The sequence below is a fragment of the Bubalus kerabau genome, chromosome 11 (assembly GCF_029407905.1).
Source record: "Bubalus kerabau isolate K-KA32 ecotype Philippines breed swamp buffalo chromosome 11, PCC_UOA_SB_1v2, whole genome shotgun sequence".
NCBI lineage: Eukaryota > Metazoa > Chordata > Mammalia > Artiodactyla > Bovidae > Bubalus > Bubalus kerabau.
In genome coordinates this window covers 51322884-51344095 of record NC_073634.1, presented here as the reverse complement: position 1 = coordinate 51344095, position 21212 = coordinate 51322884, and the positions used below count along the sequence as shown (strand labels likewise).

Below are 21212 nucleotides of genomic sequence, written 5' to 3'. Positions count from 1 at the left end.
GCTTCTCATTGCAATGGCTTCTCTTGTTGCGGAGCAGAGGCGTTAGGGTGCATGGGCTTCAGCAGTTGTGCCTCACACTCTCTAGAGCACGGGCTCAGTAGTTGCGGTGCATGGGCTTGGTTGCCCTGCGGCACATGGGATCTTTTTGCACCAGAGATCAAACCTGTGTCCTCTGCATTGGCAAGTGGATTCTTAGCCTAAGGTCACCAGGGAAGTCATATATATACATATGTGTGAACTGGACTCCTGAGCTGGCCAATCCATCATCTATATATATATATATACATCTTGATTTCCTCCAGAAAAGATCTGGAGGTGACTTGGTTATTGTGTGACACATAAGAAACTATCATGATTCCAGGCCCCTGGGCTTGTCTGCAGGAAGGCTTGGGCAGCCACCAAAATCACTGTCACCTCACCCAAAGTGGGAGGAGCTAGAGAAAGGCTAATCACATCCAGGCCTGACTCACCTGCTCATGGAAGAACAGAGATTGTCTGCAGCAGAGCTGTCTGGCCAGTGCCCAGAATGCCTCCCTGATGAGAACACAAAAGCCCAAGAAAAGAAAAAGCAGAGTGGAAAACAGCCAGGTTTTCTTTAGTGAGTTAAATTTCAATTTTGAGAGGAGGTTCTCCAGCACATGTCTCGATTGTCAGGGAGTTGTTAATTACAAGGGACAGTTATGGAAAAAGCGCAGCTAATGACTGCTACAGAACGGATCTGGCTGGGCATTGTGAACTGGGCTCCTGAGCTGGCCAATCCATCATCAAGAACACCTGTGCTGCAGGTGATGTAAGGAAGCCCACGGCTCCCCTGGGAGAAGATCAGTGAGTGCCAGCCTCCCAGCTGTGCTGGTTGCTTACAACTCCTGGGGTGCAGCCATCAAGAGCAGATGGACCCTGAGAGAGAAAGGCAAAGCCCTGGTTTGGGTAACAACATTTTGAAGCTTGGAAAGGTAATTCTTGGTAGTGCTCTAAAAGGTGTGGAGGAGGGAGTTCCCTATTGGCTACTGGTTAGGATTCTGGGTTTTCACTGCCATGGCCTGGGTTTGATCCCTGGTCAGGGAACTGAGATCCTGTAAGCCACTCGGCCAAAAAGGAAAAAAGTTTTTTTTAAATGAGGGGTGGGGGTGTGGGGAGGAGGCAGGGGGGAGGGGCTTCCCTGGTGGCTCAGTGGTAAAGAATCTGCCTGCCAATGCAGGGGACACAGGTTCTATCCCTCGTCTAGGAAGATCCCACATGCCATGGCAACTAAGCCCCGTGCACCACAACCATGGAAGCCTGTGCTCTAGAGCCCAAGAGCCACAACTACTGAAGCCCATGGCCCTAGAGCCCACGCTCTGCAACAAGAGAAGCCACCGCAGTGAGAAGCCCGTGAATCACAATAGGAGAGTAGCCCCTGCTCACTGCAGCTAAGGAAAAGCCCATGCAGCAACGAAGACCCAGCACAGCCAAAAATAAATAAATAAAATTATTTAAAAAAAAAAAGATGAGGTAGAATGATGCTTAGTAGTTAAGAAGCTGAAATACATCAAATAGTTTGCTTCGTTTGGAAAAGATATTCCTCTCAACTACACAGAATGAGAAGTGCTTTGGAACATCTGTTCCATTTGCTTTTGCAGATCTGAAAAGAATGGATAAAACTAGGTCACCAAGGAGAAAACAATTCCAACACAGAACACAAAGAGTTGGATTAGAGGAGGGTGATATAAGAAATTTAGTCATTTCAGAATGAAAACAGTATGCTTTCTTTCCATTTGTTGTGAGCTCCAGATGGCCATGAAGACAGGGTGGACAGAAAGGGAAGTCCTGGTGAGGGATGGCCTGCTATCCTGGGAACCAACAGCAAGCAGAAACACTTCACATTTCGGGGAGGGGGGGAGGTTAACATCCCATAATAAGCGGCGCTGATTATTGAGCACAGCCCTAAGCGCCCTACGTGCATTTGCAGGTACAACCACTCTACAAAGTAGGCATGATTCTAATCTACATTTCCCAGGCTGAAGATGTCCATCAGAGAAGTTAAATAATCAAGCTAAGGTCACACAGAGGATGAGATGGTTGGATGGCATCACCGATTCAATGGACACAAGTTTGAGCAAGCTCCAGGAGTTGGCGATAGACAGGGAAGCCTGATGTGCTGCAGTCAATGGGGTCACAAAGAGTCAGACACGACTGAGGGGCTGAACTGAACTGCAGATCACACAGCGAGTCCATGTCAGGACTGAAACTAGAATGTGAGATTTCAAAGCCTTGGTGCTAAATAGATGTCCCAACTTTTTTTGACAGCACAAAATCAGTAAAATATTATGATATTCCTCAGGCTTTGCTGAGGAAATCTTGGTAAGTCATCGTGAAGGCTGGTTTTATCTAAAATGAGCCTATCTAATACATAAGCCCACTTCCCAAGCCTCTTTCAAACTGTAACACAACTTGGGTTCTGCTGAAATCAAACAAGAGCTTGAGAGAACCTCCCACTGATTGGGAGTCTACCCCCCCCAACCTCGGGACCTTCCCCAGGGAGTGTGTGCAGCATGCCCTTCTCCCAGGCAGACCCACTGCCTGCTCTGCGCCCAGCACTGCACTGTAAACCACCCATTCCACCTCCTCTCATCTTCATGATGCCCGGAGGTTTCGCTGTCCACAGAGCCGGTCTGTGCTGCACCACTCACTGGGTGACGGTCCTTGGACAAGCACCCAGGAGACTCACTGGGTTTATGTCCTCTACACAACGAGGTGTCCCCACCAGAGCCGGTAGTCCTTGGGATGATATACAAGAAAATAGGGATGCTGAAGCTCCAATACTTTGGCCACCTGATGTGAAGAGCCAACTCACTGGAAAAGACCCTGATATTGGGAAAGGTTGACGGCAGGAGAAGAAGGGGGCAACAGAGGATGAGATGATTAGATGGCATCATCAACTCAGTGGACATGAGTTTGAACAAACTCTGGGAGATTGAGAAGGACAGGGAAGCCTGGCATGCTACAGTCCATGGGGTCGCAAAGAGTCAGACACAGCTGAGCAACTACAACAAGAAAATACATTGAAAAGAAATGCTGCACACACCTGTGACATTATTTCCCTATGGTGGAGGCTGTGAGCAAAGGGCCATGGTGTCCCACTAACAGCAGGGTGAAGCAGGAGCCACCGTGGGAGTTATACCTGAACAGCCCTGGGTGGGGATGAGTCCAGCCCTTGTGCCTATAAGACCTAGGGATGCTTTGTGGCTGGGAGACCAGGGGTGGCACCGCCTGCAAGCCCCTTCCTGGGGTTAGTGGACACTAACATCCAATGAGCATGGTTTTCAGAGCACAGGGAGGAGTGCTGCTGTCTCAGTGGACTCTTAAAAGCATCCCACCCTGATTCATTGTTTCCTTCTGGCTGCGTGACATCAAGGAAATGCCTCTTCCCAGAAGGTTCTGGTAGTGTCAGAGACACCTGTATTCACCCTGCCTCCATCCCAAAACAGAGAAAATGATGGACAAGTTCACACTACTTCATCTCCCTGTGTGCATTTGACCAAGAAGGTTTTACTGTGAATGGTACACATGCTCATGTGCTCAGTTGTGTCCAGCTCTTTGCAACCCCATGGACCATAGCCTGTCAGGCTTTTCTGTCCATGGGATATCCCAAGCAAGAATATTGGAGTCGGTCACCACTTTCTACTTCAGGGAATCTTCCCAACCCAGGTATTGAACCCACGTCTCCTGCATTGGCAGACGGACTCTTTACCACTGAGCCACTTGGGAAGCCATGAATGGTATAGTTTAGCCCAAACTTCAGCATTGATAGGATCTTTCCTCAAACCCCAGCCCTGACTGGTGTGTGAAGAATTAAGCCTGGGCTAGCTTCCCAGGGGGCTCAGTGGTAAAGAACCTGCCTGCCAATGCAATAGATGTGGGTTCAATCACTAGGTGGGTTAGATTCCCTGGAGAAGGAAATGGCAACCCACTCCAGTATTCTTGCCTGGGAAACCCCATGGACAGAGGAGCCTAGCGGGCTACAGTCCACGGGGTCACAAAGAATCGGACACAACTGAGCAACTAAACAACAACAAGGCACCAGCCCTGGAGGTGCCCCTGGGGGTATGCTATCCTGGGAGGGATAACTAAAGGAACCACAGCCTGTGGTGTAGCATGGTGTGGTTCTGTGGCTCGTTTGCAGGTAGAGAAGGCAAGTTGCTTTTTAGGGTGGGTTGGTTAGTTGGTTAGCAGTGGACTTCAACAGGAGGGGACTGGAGCACAGAGTGCTGGGTACAGGGGCCTGGTCTTCGGGAAGATCTGTATCAGTCAGGGCCTAGGGTGACATCTCTGGGTCCCTATGCACTGAACGGGGTGCAGCACAGGAGAAGGGCTCCCAATTGAGGGTCAGGAAACCATGGGTCTAGGCTCAGCTCTGACCCCAACTGGCAGCGTGATCTTGAGCCATCACACCATCCCTCCTGGAACCTCTCCTCATCCTTTCATTCAGAAATCACTGACCTACTGGGACCTCCCTGGTGGTCCAGTGGCTAACACACTGAGCTCCCAATGCAGGGGGCCTGGGTTCAATCCCTGCTCTGGGAACTAGATCCCACATGCCACGACTAACAGTTCACATACAGCAACCAAAGATCCCAAGTGCCCCAACCAAGACCCAGCAAAGCCAAATAAATAAATATTAAGAAAAAAAAGAAATCACTGATCTACTGACCTGGTACCTATTGTACTGACCTGGTCCAGCAAGTGTCCAGCACTGCTCTGCTGACAAATCAGCAGTGAACAGGTGGGGACAGGACCCTGTTGAGTTCTGAGCACTCCTTCCCCTGCCTCAGGCATTCTTTCATCTGATGACTGCAATCTGACCCAGCTCCAGTCCTGGCCTCTGCTTGCCCCGTGTGGACCCTGCTGAGTGTGACCTGTCCCCTGGGCACCACCCCCCGCCCCACGCTGCATCCTGAGAGAGCATGAGGATGTCAGCAAACACCCAAACAGTGGTGATGAGCAAACAAACAAAGCTGCTCCGAGGCCATCTGCACAGATGTGGACAGTCACCTCTCGCCAGGGTAGATTCCTGGGAAACTGCAGCAGGAAAGAGAGCGGTCCAAAGGGGGATCATGTTTTTGCTGTATCCCTTTGTCACCAGTAGATGGGAATCACGGGTCAGCAAAGCAGAATGCTGACACAGCTTTCCTTCGGATGCGTACAAAACAAAGAATGGACAGCCTGAGGTGGAAAACAGGAACATACGGGTGTGATTGAGCGTGGGTGTGCAGATGAGCCAGGAATGAGGCAAAGCTGGGGTAAGGAGAAATGATACCTTCTTGATGGAGCGATTCCACTGTTCCAAAATCTTCCACGGTGTGACTTCCCTGGTGGCCCAGTGGCTAACACTCCACCCTCCCAGTACAGGGGACCTGGATCTGATCCCTGGTCCAGGAACTAGATCCCATGTGCCACAGCTAGGAGTTTGCACGCCACAACTAAAAAATCCTGCATGCTGCAACAAAGACCCCCCACACACACACCACAATTAAGACCCCCCATGGCCAAATAAATAAAAACACAAAACTTCCACAGCTCCCGACTGACCACAGAACACATCCAATTGCTTGCTTTTGTATTGAGGGCCCCACCAGCCAGCTGGGCCCACCCCACCAGCCTCACGTGCCCTCCGCTAATTCCTGGGCACACATCATGTGTTTTTGCCACTGTGCCCTGCCATCATTCTCTTTGCCTGGAAGGTTCTTTCCCAGCTCTGTCTGCCAAAATCCCATGGACTGGATTAGAAGCCTTGACATCTGGAGCCAGGTAATTATTTGCTGGTCAGGGAGGGGGCTGTCCTGGGCATTGAAGGACGTTCAGCAGCAACCCTGGTCTCTCCACCAGATGCCAGTAGCATTCCCTCCATCTCATCTGTGAAGATCAAAAATGCCTCCAGGAGGGAGAGAAGTTCAAGGGCTGGGGGCGGGGGGGCGGACATACGTATCCCTATGGCTGATTCATGTTGATGTATGGCAGAAACCAACATAATACTGTAAGGTAATTATCCTCCAATTAAAAATAAATAAATTTAAATTAAAAAGAGAAAAAATGCCTCTAGAAGGACTTCCCAGGTGGTTCCAGTAGCTAAGACTCTGCACTCCCAATGAAGGGGGCCCAGGTTCAATCCCTGGCCAGGGAACCAGATCCCACATGCTGCAACTAAGACCTGGTGCAGCTAAATAAATACATAAATTTTTTTAAATGCCTTTAGAGACTGGCAAATGTCCTCTGGGGGCCAAAGAGCCCCTGGCTGAGAACCTCTATTCTACACTCAGAGCCAGGGCTACTCTTTTCATGAAGCCCTTCCCTGAACTTCTTAGAAGTGTAAATGGCTTTTACACGCTTTGTAATAATCTATTAGCATTTAACATAGCTTCCTTTCAGCTTGATTTATATGTGCTTATATCACCCTCCCCATCAGGCCATAAATTCCTTGAGGGCAGAGATCACCTATTGTTCATCTTCTACAAGCCACTCATTACCTACTGGCCTAGTGAAACTCGACCACTGGGTTTAACTTGCTTACTCTTAACATAAACCTAACCTGTCTATGTTACTTGTTTATGCTTATTGTAGAAAAAAATTTTAAGACAGAAAAGGACAAGACCTGGACCTGGTGGTCCAGTGGTTAAGACTCCATGCTTCCACTGCAGGGCACACAGATTTGATTCCAGGTCAGGGAACTAAGACCCTTAAAAAAAGAATAAAATAAAAATCACCCAGAATCCCACCATCCAGCAATAACAGTAGTTAAATTGTTATACTAAATATGTCCTTCCAATACTGGTATACCAATAAAATACTGGTACACGTCCCTCCTCAGGGCTTCCCTGGTGGCTCAGTGGTGAAGAATCTGCCGGCCAGAGCAGGAGATGTGGGTTCAATCCCTGGGTCGGGAAGGTCCCCTGGAGAAAGAAATGGCAACCCACTTCAGAATTCTTGCCTGGAAAATCCTATGGACAGAGGAGCCTGGTGGGCTACAGTCCACGGAGTCACAAAGAGTCAGACATGATTGAAGCAACTTAGCATGCACGCACATGAAAAGTAGAAGCCTGGAGAGACAGAGTCAGAAAGAGAACAGTGAACACACACACACACACACACACACACACACACACACACACATATACACAGAAAATGAAGCTGAGATGTGAGAGCAGGGTCCTGGGGAGGGGGAGGAAGTGAGAACAGGAGGCTTCCCAATAGCTTCCAGCCCAGTTTCTAGGACCCCATGGAGTCCAGATGCAACTCCCTAACTCTTTACAATGAATTCCCCTTTTTGTTTTGTTTTTCTTTTTTTTTAATTAAAAAAAAATTTTTTTTTTACTTTATTTCTTCCCCTATTTCCATTATTTACAGAGTTTGAATCTTAGGGCAAGCTTTGGTTTCTTGTTGTTAAGTTTGAGGAATAGTTTAAACTTAAGGTTCCTCTGTCCATAGGATTTCCCAGTCAAGAATACTGAAGTGGGTTGCCATTTCTTTCTCCAGAGGACCTTCCTGACCCAGGGATCGAACCCACATCTTCTGCCCTGGCCGGCAGATTCTTTACCACTGAGCCACCAAGGCAGCCTTGGGGAGGGATGTGTACCAGTAATAGTTTAAACTCTGCTGATTTAGGAATTAGCAGAATTCATACTTTCTTTCCTTGTTGGCCGCACCACTCAACATGTGGGATCTTAGTTCCCCAACCAAGGATCTAACCTGTGCGTCCCACCCCCTGCAGTGGAAGTGCAATCTTAACCACCGGACCACCAGGGAAGCCCCAAATTCCCCTTTTTGGATGATGCTAAATCATCCAGTTGGTTTTCTCTCTCCTGGTTCATGCGGGAGAAAAGGGAGCAGTGGTGGGGGTGAAGACTTGACTAAGACACAGCCTCTGACAACTAATGCCTAAAAACTCAGATCCCCTTAACCTTCTCTCCAACCTGAACTCACGTCCCCTGGAGCTGACCGAGGCCTCCTGAGGGTAGATTATGCACCTATGTGCATAAAGCCATTCACACTGCAGTACTACCGACAAACTCATTATGATGGTACCAAAAGGTGAGGCTCCAGTTCCTGAGCTGAGAGAGCTGGAAATCCAGTACAGCAGTACCCACTGAGAGTGTATGTTTGCATAAGGATTCAGATCACCCCAACTAAACACAAGCACCCACAGTGAGGGTCTAAGGCCAGAGAAGCTGGGAGCTGTCCAACTTCTCCATCTGGTTCCCTTTGAAGTGCCTTTAAGCTCCTCTCAGAGCAGATCCTCAGCAGAAACCACAGCAGGCTTTCTCCTAGGGGCACACAGCCCTGTCCCTCCCAGGACCAGGTAACGGCAGCTAGCTTACCCACCACCCCCCATTTAGTCCAGCTCCTACCGGAGCCAGGAGAAAAACCACCCCCTAAATACCGAGAAGGGCATTTCATCTCTACCACTTACTGACTTCATGATTTTGAATGTTATTTAAATTCTCTAAGTTTCAGTTCCCTCATCTACAAAAATAAGAAATAAAAACAGTTCCCACTGTAAGGATTCAATGAAATGAGAATTTTAAAGGGACCAGAGTATTAAAACAAAAGTTTTAATACTCACCAGGTGTTAGCTTTCCATCTCCCATTTTGTTCATATTAAATGTTTTGATTAATTTTTTCAATTTGTGCTGTGTATTGTGTCTGACTCTTGGCGACCCTATGGACTGTAGCCATCAGGCTGCTCTGTCCATGGAATTCTCCAGCCAACAATACTGGATTAGGTTGCCATTTCCTCCTCCAGGGGATCTTCCCCACCCAGGGATTGAACCCTCATCTTACGTCTCCTGCATTGGCAGGTGGGTTATTAACCACTAGCGCTACCTGGGAAGCCCATTCATATTCAGTGTTTTAAGTAATTTTTTTCAGTTTACTAGGTGACAATATAATGTCAATTTAAAAAACATAATCTATGTGAGATCTTCCTCAGCTGGAAAATAAAAACTTGATTAGGGTTCATTTTATTTTTTAAGTGTCCTCAAAATGGCACCAATTCCAGGAGTATATCAGCAAAAATAAGCAATACCATGGTTTAAACAGGGGTGCCAACAGCAAGTGGATCTTATCGCTTTTGGGGGGCTACAATTGTACCCCTCAAAGTGAATTCGCAGGTTCTGTGTGCTTAGTCACTCAATTGTGTCTAACTTTTTAAGACCCTGTGGACTGTAGCCTGCCTGGCTTCTCTGTCCATGGGATTTTTCAGGCCAGGATACTGGAGTGGGTTGCCATTTCCTCCTCCACGGGATCTTCCCAACCTAGGGATTGAAACTACATCTCTTGTGTATCCTGCATTGCTTAATGCAGAGTATACTTAATATTTCAACAGATGTATATGTGCAAGAGGGTGCAAGTTCAGCTTCCAGGCAGGTCCAATTTCCTGTCTGGAAATGAATGACCTCTTGGAAACCCATCTTTGTTTGCTCCTGGGCTTAAGTGGCCAGGAAGCCCCAGGCAGATGAATGCACAGTAGCAACCTCTCTGCACCATGATGGCAACGAATGCTTCACCCTCACTCCATTTTCCCTTAATGTCTGGTAGATTTTATAAAGCCAGATGGGCTTCCTGAAGCTTGAGTTCCTCAATGATGGATGTTCAGCCAATGCATTGCTGTCTGAAGCCCCCTGCCTACAGGTCAGCAAGCAGCTTCTTTCCCTCCCTACTTTGGAAAGCCACAGAGTCTCTCTGGGGTCATGGAAGGGGCAGCTATGCTGAGAGCCCTGGCCCTTGTCACTGAGGGCCAAGCTCCCAGCCCCGGACTGCAAGGCAACAAGGCTGTCTCCACACAGGGGCTCCAAAAACAGGAAAAGCTGCCACTTCCTCCAGACAGATTTTCCAGGCAAGAATATTGGAGCTGGTTGCCATTTCCTTCTCCAGGGGATCTTCCCGTTGCAGGGATCGAACTTGCATCTCCTATGTCTCTTAGCATTGGCAGGTGGATTCTTTACCACTAGCGCCACCTGGGAAGCCCCCTCCAGATGGAAATCATAGCCAGTTAAGAGGATATCAGGCTGATTCATGTTGATGTATGGCAGAAACTAACACAACATTGTAAAGCAATTATCCTTCAATTAAAAATTTTAAAAAAGAGGACATCAGTGTTTCTTTTTTTTTTTTCCACCTCCATTTTTTTTTTAAGAATTTACAAACCCAATCATCCAGAAGTGCAGATGGAAGGAGAGATTGGTATAATCTTTCTGGGAGGCAAGTTGCTCTTATCTCTCAAATCTTTATAGCTTTGCTACCCTCTGACCTAGCAATTGTACTCCTGGGAACCTACCCAAAAGAAATCATCAGAGGTAAACAAAGATTAAGGCACAAACACATCCCATGGCTTTTTATTACAAAAGAAACTGAAAATAATACAGCTGTCCAACAATTTTAAAAAAGGAACTGACTGTACAATTTTAAAAGGTCACTAAAATTCTGTTTAGAAATATTATGGACACAAGGATATATTAATGTTAATGGGAAAGCAAGATATACAGTAACTCCAACCACACAAAATTTTTGTGTTCAAAAAGCCTTAAGGATCCCCCCCGAATGCATTTCTATAATGGAATTATGAGTGACTTTATCTTCTTTATCCATTCCTTTTCTCCCCCATCCTGTTGCCCAGAGTAGCATTTGGTCCTTTATCCATCAGTCAGGATCTAAAGATGAGTGGGACAGTCCTAGACATCACCAAGTTCAAGTCTAGCTGAATGACAGTCAGATCATCACACCCACAGCCGTGCTCTGTGAGCTGAGGCTGGGCTGCTAAATTGACAGGGGATGCTCCAGGAGATGTTGAATGATGAGCAGGAGCTTGGTAGATCTGGGAGGAAGAAGGGGACACTTCAGGAAGGGAGAAAACATGGGAAAATCCTCAATGATGCAAGAGCATCATGGGTTTGGGGCTACAAGGGGCTCAAGGGAGCTGGGATCAGGCCAGCTGGGCATGGACTGGGGGGAGCTGTCATTTTCCAGGGTATCTTCTGCCAGGGGGGTCCTTCCAAAGGCTGAGGGGAGGAGGGAAAACTAAAAAGGAAGTGCCAGGGAGGGTGATTGAAAATACGAAGCAGGACAAACTCTAGGGGACTTCCCTGGAGGTCCAATGGTTAAGACCCTCCCCTACTTCTAATGCAGGGGATGTGGGTTCAAACTCTGGGGGGGGACTATGATTCCACATGCTGAAGGGCGGGGCCAAAAATTAAAATAAATAAAACAAACGAAGTAAGATGAAGTTTATCTCTTTACACAGTGCTTGGCACACAGAAGGTATGAGTGAATGAGTGAATGCATGCATGAATGAATGAATGACTCGGGGCAGAGAGAAGGTTAGAGAAGCAGTTTACAACCAAGAGAGCAAAGAAAACCAGTGAACTGGAGTTTCCCCTCTTTGGAAAGTGGGTAGAGATACATTCACACATATACCCTATGGTCTCCCAGAAGTTAGAAATATTCCAATTAAACAAAGGAACAATTCTTGTAAAACCGTTAGCAACTAAGTCCCAGATTTCATAGGAAAGAAAGATGCATGGACCCAAACACACCACAGCACCAACCAGATGAAGGTGAGTCTACTGTGCTCAAGAAGAAGGAACACACAAGCCACCACAATTCCCTCCATTCCCCTCCTTCAGGCTTAGATGCCCAAACTCCCTTGTTTCATTTGTAATCACAGACTCTTAGGGAGAGCAGCTTTAAAAGCTATCACCCTGCCCCCAAAAGGCAAAGAATCACCGTGTCAGTCCCTCTGCACCAACAAGCTCCTCCCCTCCCATCCCCTCCTCCCCTCCCATCCCCTCCTCCCCTCCCATCCTCTCCTCCCCTCCCACCCCCTCCTCCCCTCCCATCCCCTCCTCCTGACTCCACCAACAATAAGGGTTTCTAATAATTAGTGCACACAAACCCTCAAAGGGGCCCCACCATGTTGCAAGAGTGCGCTGTTAAGAAGTTCATTATGAATGAAAACAAAAACCATTTCCCCATACTAGTGGATCACACTAGAAACCATGAAAACACTGCACAGCCATGCTGCCCATTCACCTCTCTTACAAGGACCACCCACTCCCCCACCCCCCATCCCCATCCCCAGGCATGAACAGAGGACTCTGCCTCCAACCAAAGCTGATTCAGGCACTGTTGGCCCCCAGCTGGACCTCTCCAATTTTTTCCCCCAGGAATTTAGAATTAGAGCTGAGAGATCTGCAGGTTACTGAAAATGAAGACTGTAGGCACAGTGGTAAAGAATCCACCTGCCAATGCAGGAGAAGCAAGAGATACATGGATTCAATCCCTGGGTCAAGAAGATTCCTTGGAGAAGGAAATGGCAACTCACTCCAGTATTCTTGCCTGGAGAACCCCATGGACAGAGGAGACTGGCAAGCTACAGTCCATGGGGGTGCAAAGAGTTGGACACAACTGAGTGCGCACACACACACACACACACACAGAATGGCCTTGTCTGACCAAATGCTCACCAAAGCAAAAAAGGATGTCTGCAGAGACAGAAAGAGGGAGTACAGAGAAGCAAAGACAATATTTCATGCTAAAAGAGACAGACAGACATGCCGTATAAGGACAGAGCTGAGTCTTTTTATTTTAAGCTCATATTCTCTCTGGGTTCTCACCATGCTCAGCTCCTGGTTTCAGTCCTTCCTGAAGTCCAGGTGGACTCTGTCCTCTCATACTCTGGGAGCCACCCCAACATCTTTCCCACAAAGGTCCTCTCTTGCTGAAGCTGATCAGAAGCACATTTCTGTTCAGTTCAGTTCAGTTGCTCAGTCATATCCAACTCTTTGAGACCCCATGGGCTGCAACACACCTGCAGTCTCTCCTGGAGTTTGCTCAAACTCATGTACATCGAGTCAGTGATGCCATCCAACCATCTCATCCTCTGTCATCCCCCTCTCCTCCTGCCTTCAATCTTTCCCAGCATCAGGGTCTTTCCCAATAAGTCAGTTCTTCAAATCAGGTAGCCAAAGTATTGGAGCTTCAGCTTTAGCATCAGTCCTTCCAATGAATATTCAGGACTGATTTCCTTTAGGATTGACTGCATTGATTTCTTTGCAGTCCAAGGGACTCTGTTACTTCAACCAAAGAGTTTTACTGAGACACCGCCCAAACTGCCTGGGCAGCACACTCCTTACACTCCTGGGTGCACAGATCAGGCAAGGCCAGTGTCCACACCAGCCCCACCACACTTCTCCCTAGCTTCCACCTCCTCCTCCATTCTCCAACAGCCTGTCAGTATTTCCTCTTGGATCATATACTTCCCCTCAAACCCCATTTCCTTATGTCAGGGGCTCTTAAATGTGAGGTACATCAGAATTCCTCAGTGGGCTTGTTAAAGCACAGATTGCTGGGCCACCTCCAGAGTGTCTGAGTCTGTAGGTCTAACATAGGGCCCAAGCCTGCCTTCCTAGCAAGATCCCAGGTGGTACTACTGCTGGCCCTGGAGCACAGTTTGAAGATCACTGCCCTATTTCCTTCCACAGAAACAGGGCATCTGCCCTTGTTCAGGGGCTTCCCTGGTGGCTCAGACACTAAAGAATCCACCTGCAATGTGGGAGACCCAGATTCAATCCCTGGGTCGGGAAAATCCCCTGGAGGAGGAAATGGTAACCCACTCCAGAGGAGCCTGGCGGGCTACAGTCCAGGGGGCCACAAAAGAGTTGGATATGACCAAGCATGCACACACACACACACACACAGGTGTGCAGTCTGGCCAATCCAGCCAAACGCAGCACACCACGGGAGTTCTCACATGGTCCTCATGATGCTCCCTGTGCTCAGCTCCTACTCTAAATCAAGTCCCACCTCTTCTGTGAGACTTTTCCCACCCACCCTCATCAAAAAAACACTAGGCCTCTCTTCCTGAAATGCAGAATATACAAAAACAGTTGAGTAAAGATAATCTAGTTTCCCATTTTCCCACCTTTGTTTGAAAAAGTGTGATCATAATAAAATACTGCCAATTGGCTTACATTATTAGGCAGTCTTTATCCACTCATCCAAAAAAAAAAAAAAAAAAGGACTGATGGCTTTTCATGTAAAACAATCTACAGCATCACACTGGCAACGTTTTTCCACATGCTGGAGACAAACAGTTACTGTAACTTTATCAAATGAAAGAACAAAATGTATGTCCTTCCCTCTTGCTAGGGGTCATGCGATCTACAAACAGGCGGCTTGGAGTTCTCCGGACAGACCTCAAAGAACGCTAATAGAAACAGCTATTTGTTCTCACTCAGTCTTGGGCAGAGAACTGTACAGGAAATTCTGACAGGGTCGCTCACTCTACTGGGAGCAGGGGAATCAGTGCTCTGTGTATGAAATCCATTTGATGCCACGCATCAAAAGCTTTTCAAAGACTCACACCTGTTTATCCCTAATTCCATCAGTATAAGGAAAACATCTGAAAAACAAAGGCCAACAATACCATTCCCTATAGCCACACACATGCACAAAGTCAGAAACAAATGGGACGTCTCACATGAGCGTGGCTTTCACATTCATATATTTATTTATTGTCATTCACACTCCCCAGGTGGCGCTAGTGGTAGAGAACCCACTTGCCAATGCAGGAGACGCGGGTCCCATCCCTGGGTGGGGAAGATCCCTTGGAGGAGGGCACTGCGACGGGCACAGCAACGCATTTCAGTATTCTTGCCTGGAGAATCCCATGGACAGGAGAGCCTGGTGAGCTACAGTCCATGGGGTTGTAAAGAGTCAGACACAACTGAAGTGACTTAGCACATGCCAAAAAGGATTTACTATACACTTAATTGTGCTCAATTTACTAGAATGGATAACAGCCCTTAAAAGTGATATTTACAAAATGTCTGAAACAGCACAAAACTCTTTAGAGCATTATCTTCAGGTGAAAAGTAGAATACAAAGTTGTTACTATGTATAAGTACAACTGCATATTTTTGCAAATTAACTTCACAAGCAGAAAAGGACCAGAAAGATTCTCTATGATGTTATCAGCAGTCCTGGTGGGAAGATGGAAACAGTAATATTTTTTCCTTTCTATTTTTACGTGTCTTCCAACTAACGATGAGCTCATTTTTAAAACATAGCTTAACATAAATATAGAAACCAAATGGGGTATGGGTGTCAGGTGTTCCCTATCATATAGCTCTGAGAAAATCACCTGTTCTTGATAGAAACATGTATCCGATTACGAGAACAAAAGGCAGACAAATGCAGAGAAGGCAGGAAGGACTGGGGAGACCTCTGTTGTCAGCCAAGTGCACACTGCTAAGAATCTTTTAGATGCAAGATTCAAAGGCCAAAAAAAAAAAAAAAAAAAGTGATTGGTGACAGCCCTGCTGTCAATTGGACAGGATTACAGAAAAAGGGGGGAAAACACATGTGATGTTAGGAAGGCACTTTCAAGGATGACCCAACACAGGTAGTGTTTTAAACTGCTGGCAGTGAGAAAATAACAGCATTTCTCCTCAGGGTCTCAGAGCCTCCCAGGTCTGCTTAACAAGTTCACCCTGCTAGCCCAGAAAGGCAGGACTGCAGACAGCTGGTCTGAGGACCAGAACTGCAGCCCCGACTCTGTCACTCACTAATGGAGACCTGGACTAGTCAGCCTCTGGGCTCTTATTGTCCTCCTCTGTAAAATGGGAGGGTCTTGGAAGAGAGTCATTTGGTTGTAAGTAACAGAAACTGACCAAGCTGGCATAAGCAACAAAGGGAATCTGTGGGGAGGACACTGGGGTAAAGTCAGAACCCCAGGGCAGCTGGGCTCTGGGAGCGTCTGGAACCGGGGACTGGAGAGCCTAGGAAAGCTGGCAGGGTTTCTCACACCTCTGTGCTCTAATGATCTCTGTCACTCTTCCTTCTCTGCTAACCCATCTTCCACATGCTCTTTGTGGCAGAACACAGCCTACACACCTCCTCATGCTTACTTATTACGACTCCTGCCTCTTGAATAATTGGTGTTTTAGCTCAGGCCACCATAACGACGTACTACAGACTGAGGGCTTAAATCACAGAAATTTATTCTCCCACAGTTCTGGAGGTTCAGACTCCAAGATGAGAGTGCTGGCATGGCTGGGATCTGGTGAGGACTGACAGATGGACAGCTTTCTCTCTGTGTCCTCCTATCACAGAGACTGGGTGGTGTGGGCGCTCTCTGGCGCCTCTTCTTACAACAGCACTAATCCCATCATGGGGCTGCATCCTTGTGACCTCACCTGAGCCTAATTACCGCGCTTCCTTGGTGGCTGGGGGTAAAGAATCCACCTGCCAATACAGGAGATGCAGGTTCAATCTCTGGTCTGGGAAGATCCCATATGATGTGGAGCAACTGAGCTCATGTGCCACAACTGAGCCTGTGCTCTAGAGTCTGGGAGCCACACTACTGAAGCCCACACCCCCTAGAGCCCAGCTCAGTAACAAGAGAAGCTGCCAAAGTGAGAAGCCCTGATACCGAAACTAGAGAAAAGCGTGCACAGTAACAAGCCCAGTACAGCCAAAACTAAATAAATAAAATTATTAATAAATAAACCTAATTACTTCCCAACGGCCCCACCTCCAAATATAATACCTTCTCATTGGATGTTAGGGCTTCAATATATAAATTCGTGCCTGCATGCTCAGTCGTGTCTCTCTTGTGATCCCTGGGCTGTAATCCACCATGGGATTTCCCAGGCAAGAATACTGCAGTGGATCCCTCTTCCAGGGGATCTTCTGACCCAGGGATCGAATCTGCCTCTCCTGCATTGGCAGGCAGGTTCTTTACCCCTGAATCACCTAGGAAGCCCCTATATAAATTGGAGGAAAACACAATTCAGTCCATGGCAACTGGCTATCTCTGAATCTCACTTCTCACTTGCCCAATAGAGGGAAAACAGAATTGGTTCAGTCTTGAGTCAAGTGGTCATCCAGCACAAACCTGGCTTCCAGCATTGATTCCCCAGTCCTGTCTCTACCCTGTCACCTGAATGAAAAGCTATTAAAGCAGCAAGTCAAGAACTGTTCATTTCCTCTTGGTCAATATTCCCACAAAACTAAACACTCATGGAGGATAAAGGTCATTTCTGTCTTATCTACCACCACCTGCTCAAGCCCATCACAGAAGCAGGCACACAGAAGATGTTCAATGCTTGATGGTTGCTTTTTGGCTAAATGGGGATGGACTTCCCCAGTGGTCCAGTGGTTGAGCATCCACCTGCCAGTGCAAGGGACACAAGTTCAATCCCTGGTCCAGAAGGATTCCACATGCTACAGGGCATCTTAGCCCATGCACCACAACTACTTGGCCTGAACTTGCAAACTGATGCTCGGCAACAAGAGAAGCCACCGCAATGAGAGCCCATGCACCGCAACTAGAGAATAGCCCCAACTCGCCACAACTAGAGAAAGCCCAGGGCAGCAACCAAGACCCAGTGCAGTGAAAAGTGAATATATCTTTTAAAAAATGGGAGATGGATAAAGAGTTTGTACTCCAAAGATATATACAGACATACCATCACCTTCTTGGAGCCAGAGTATGATTTCCACCCTAAACGTCAAGAAGACTTTCCTTTGAGTCAAACTTTCTTGTTTCTTAATCTTTCCCAGGCAAAGAAAATTATCACCTACCATTGCTTAGAAACTTCACTACATGTATGTTGAATACTAACAATGTATAAAGTGTATAGAGCAGAAAAAGGATCAAAAGACAGACTGTCTACCTTCACGGACTGAGACCTGAGCCCAGCCGAAAAGCCATCAGTATTGGCAAAGTAAAAAAATATGAGTTATGAAATAAGAAAACATGTGATATGTCTCAAGATGGCTGGGAAGAATATTGCCCAAAGACTGGTGCTAGCGAGCAGAGTGTGCTTTGAGGGTGCAGGACATGGAATCCACCTTAGTCTAGAGTGGCCCAGGAGGAAAGAGCAGATGTTAAAGATGGGTGGGATATAGCTTGGTGAGGTAGGGATGTGGCCTTCAGGAATAGGGTAGCAGGGACTCAAGTCAAAGCATGGAAAGCACACGACATATGTAGGGATGGTCACAGGGAACAGTGAATAAGGTCCTTTAGAAGTACATTATAGAGGGCCCTGAACAACTGCAAAATTCTAGACTGGATAACTGAATGACTGTGAGCACTGGAAGGGCTTCCCAGGTGGCTCAGTGGTAAAGAGTTCACCTGTCAGTGCAGGAAACACAGATTCGGTCTCCGGGTCAGGAAGATCCCCTGGAGGAGGAAATAGCAACCTGCCCCAGTGTTTTTGCATGGGAGATCCCATGGACAGAGGAGCCTGGGGGGCTACAGTCTATGCGGTCACAAAGACTTGGACACGACAGAGCAACTGAGTGCACAAAGGAGCACTGGAAAGGAGAGAACAGTGCCTGGACCCTGAACAGGTCCTCTGAGGACAGTCATGCCAGGCAGCCCTGTTTCTTCTTAAAACAGAGAGACCAGCAGGGGACTGTGGGTTTTGCAAGGTCATGAGTACAAGTTCCCATAAACTTGATATAAGAAATTTCCATAAACTTGATGGCTTAAAATAACAGAAATTTATTCTCAGTTCCAGAGGGGAGACGTCTGAAACCAAGGTATCGGCAGGGCCACGCTCCCTCCAAAGGCTTAAAGGGAGAATCCTTCCTTGTCTTTTCCTAGTTTCTGGGGGTTGCCAGCAATCCCTGGTGTTCCTTGGACTGCAGAGGCATCGCTGTAAAATGCCTCAACTGTTACATGGTATTCTCCCCCTGCATGTCTCAGTCTGCATCCAAATTTCCTTCTTATAAGGATACCAGTCACTGGATTAGAGCCAACCCTAATCCAGTGTGAACTCATCCTAACTTGACTACATTTGCAAAGACTCTATTCCCAAATAAAGTCACATTCTGAGGTCTCGGGTGGGTTTCCCTGGTGGCTCAGCAGTAAAGAATCTGCCTGCAATGCAGGAGATGCAGGATATGTGGGTTCAATCCCTGAGTGGGGAAGATCCCCTGGAGAGGGAAATGGCCACCCATTCCTTGAATATTTTTGCCTGGAGAATTCCATGGACAGAGGAGCCTTGTGAGCTACAATCCATAGGGTCACAGAGTCAGACATGACTGAGCATGCATGCATCTTTGTGTCTTTTGTATGTGAGGTCTCAGGTAGACACAAACTTTGGGGAGACACTATTCACATCAGCACAGACACTAAGTAACTCTCACCCTTACGTGCTGGTTCGAGAAACTAACAGCCGCATAAGCAACTATTCCATTATCCTGCATGAGAAGTGACTCAAAAGACTTCCCTGTTGGTTCAGCGGCTAAGACTCTGCACTGCCAATGCAGGAGCCTGGGTTCGATCCCTGGTCAGGGAACTAGATCCCACATGCTGTAACTAAAGGGTTATTAAGAGTTTACATGCTACAACTAAAAATCCTGCACACCACAAGGAAGAATGAAGATCTCGCATGCTGCAACTAAGATATGGCACAGCCAAATAAATATTAGGAAAAAAGTGACTCGATGTACTACTGTGATGGATGCCACCAAAGGGGGAGTCCCCACGCCAGGACTAGTTAATGCTCTAGATGACTTCCAAAATTCCTTCCGATTATATACATGTGGGGTTCAAGGTTCTGTCAATTATTTCTGTCATATTGATTTACCAATTCAGTCCTCTTTCTCCATTCCTACTGCCGAGACTCTGGTTCAACCCTGTTGCTTCAAACTTGACATCGATAGAATTGTTTTCACATCACTTCCGTTCTCTAAAAACCTTCACTGGCTCACTCCTGTCTAAAAGCAAAGTCCAATACTTTGACCTCAAATCTACCTTCCCCACTTGAACTCCCCAGACATCCCAACATGAATTCTCAACTTGAGTCAGTCTGGTTCTTCAAACACAGCTGGCACATTTCACCCCCACACCTTAGCCTGGCACATGCCTGCCTCCAGGCAGAAGGGAATCCAAGTTGCACCTGGAAGACCACTTGCTCCTCTTTCACACCACCTCTGAGGACCAACCAGCCCAGCCCACAGGGCTCTGGCATCTCCATGAGTCTGACTGCCTGCAGAAGGGCTGGATCCTTGCTCTCTCTCTGCCTTCCACTATTGATGATCCTTTCTGGACACAAAGAATGCTGCAACATCCAAACAAAGACAAACAAAGGCTGTGATCAGAGCCAGTGGATAACCATTAAGAACTGGGCAAATTCCTTAAACTTTCTAAGTCTCAGACTGCTCATCTGTAAGACAGAAATAATACTATGCACCTATTCCATCGGACTACTGTCAGGATAAAGTGAAACAATACACACACAGCTGCTCATGCAACATCTTACTTGGAGTACAAACATGTCAATAAAAGTACTCATTTGCAGATTTCCCTGGTGGTCCAGTGGTTAAGACTCCACGCTCCCAATGCAGGAGACCTGGGTTCGATCTCTGATCAGGGAATTAGATTCCATATGCTATAACTAAGAGTGACTAAGAGTTCAAAGGCTAAAGATCCTGCATGCCACAACTAAAGATTGCATGCTATAACTAAAAAACAACTAAAAGATCCTGTTTGCTGCAACAAAGATCAGAGATCCTCATGCTTCAACTAAGACTTGGTGCAGCCAAATACATAAATAAATGTAGTTTTTAAAGTACTTACTCGTATCATGGTTGTGCTGTGCTAAGTCGCTTCAGTCGTGTTTGACTCTTTGCAACCCTGTGGACTATAGCCAAACAGGCTCCTCTGTTCATGGAATTCTCCAGGCAAGAATACTGGAGTGAGTTGCCATTTTCTTCTTTAGGGGAACTTGCCAACCCAGGGATCAAAACCCACATCTCTTATGTCTCCTGCATTGGCAGGCGGGTTGGATCCAAGTTTTGCCTTTACGTCTGGGGACTAAGGCACAGATCTGTGTCCCTCCAGAACCAAGCAGCAAACAGCCAATGACTAATCAGGTGACATATGTCATAGGACCCTGTAAGCATTTAGCTACCCCTCCCTTCATTTTATGAATGGGGAGACTGGGACCCAGGCAGGCAAAGTGACTCACCCAAGCTCACAGAACTGTTAAGCAGCAGAGCCACGAATGAACTGGGCCATGACTATTTTCTTACATCAAATGTTGAAATCAGTTTGGGCTTTGGTTACCTCACTGGTAGAACAGGGATACTAATGCCTACCTGCCCAGGTTGCTCTGGAAATACTGCATCAGGCTGATGAGGGAAATGACCAGGTGTACGATGAGCAG

General features: G+C 47.2%; 1 protein-coding gene and 1 non-coding gene across 6 annotated transcripts in view; one reads left to right on the top strand and one right to left on the bottom strand.

Annotated features, from left to right (window-relative positions):
* The window catches only part of REEP1 (receptor accessory protein 1), a 137172-nt gene that overhangs the window by 96067 nt on the left and 19893 nt on the right, over positions 1–21212 (bottom strand). The window lies entirely within an intron of this gene.
* Positions 9016–9154, top strand: LOC129623915 (small nucleolar RNA SNORA68). The gene has a single exon (XR_008700664.1). It is a non-coding gene; the product is annotated as a small nucleolar RNA SNORA68 (small nucleolar RNA).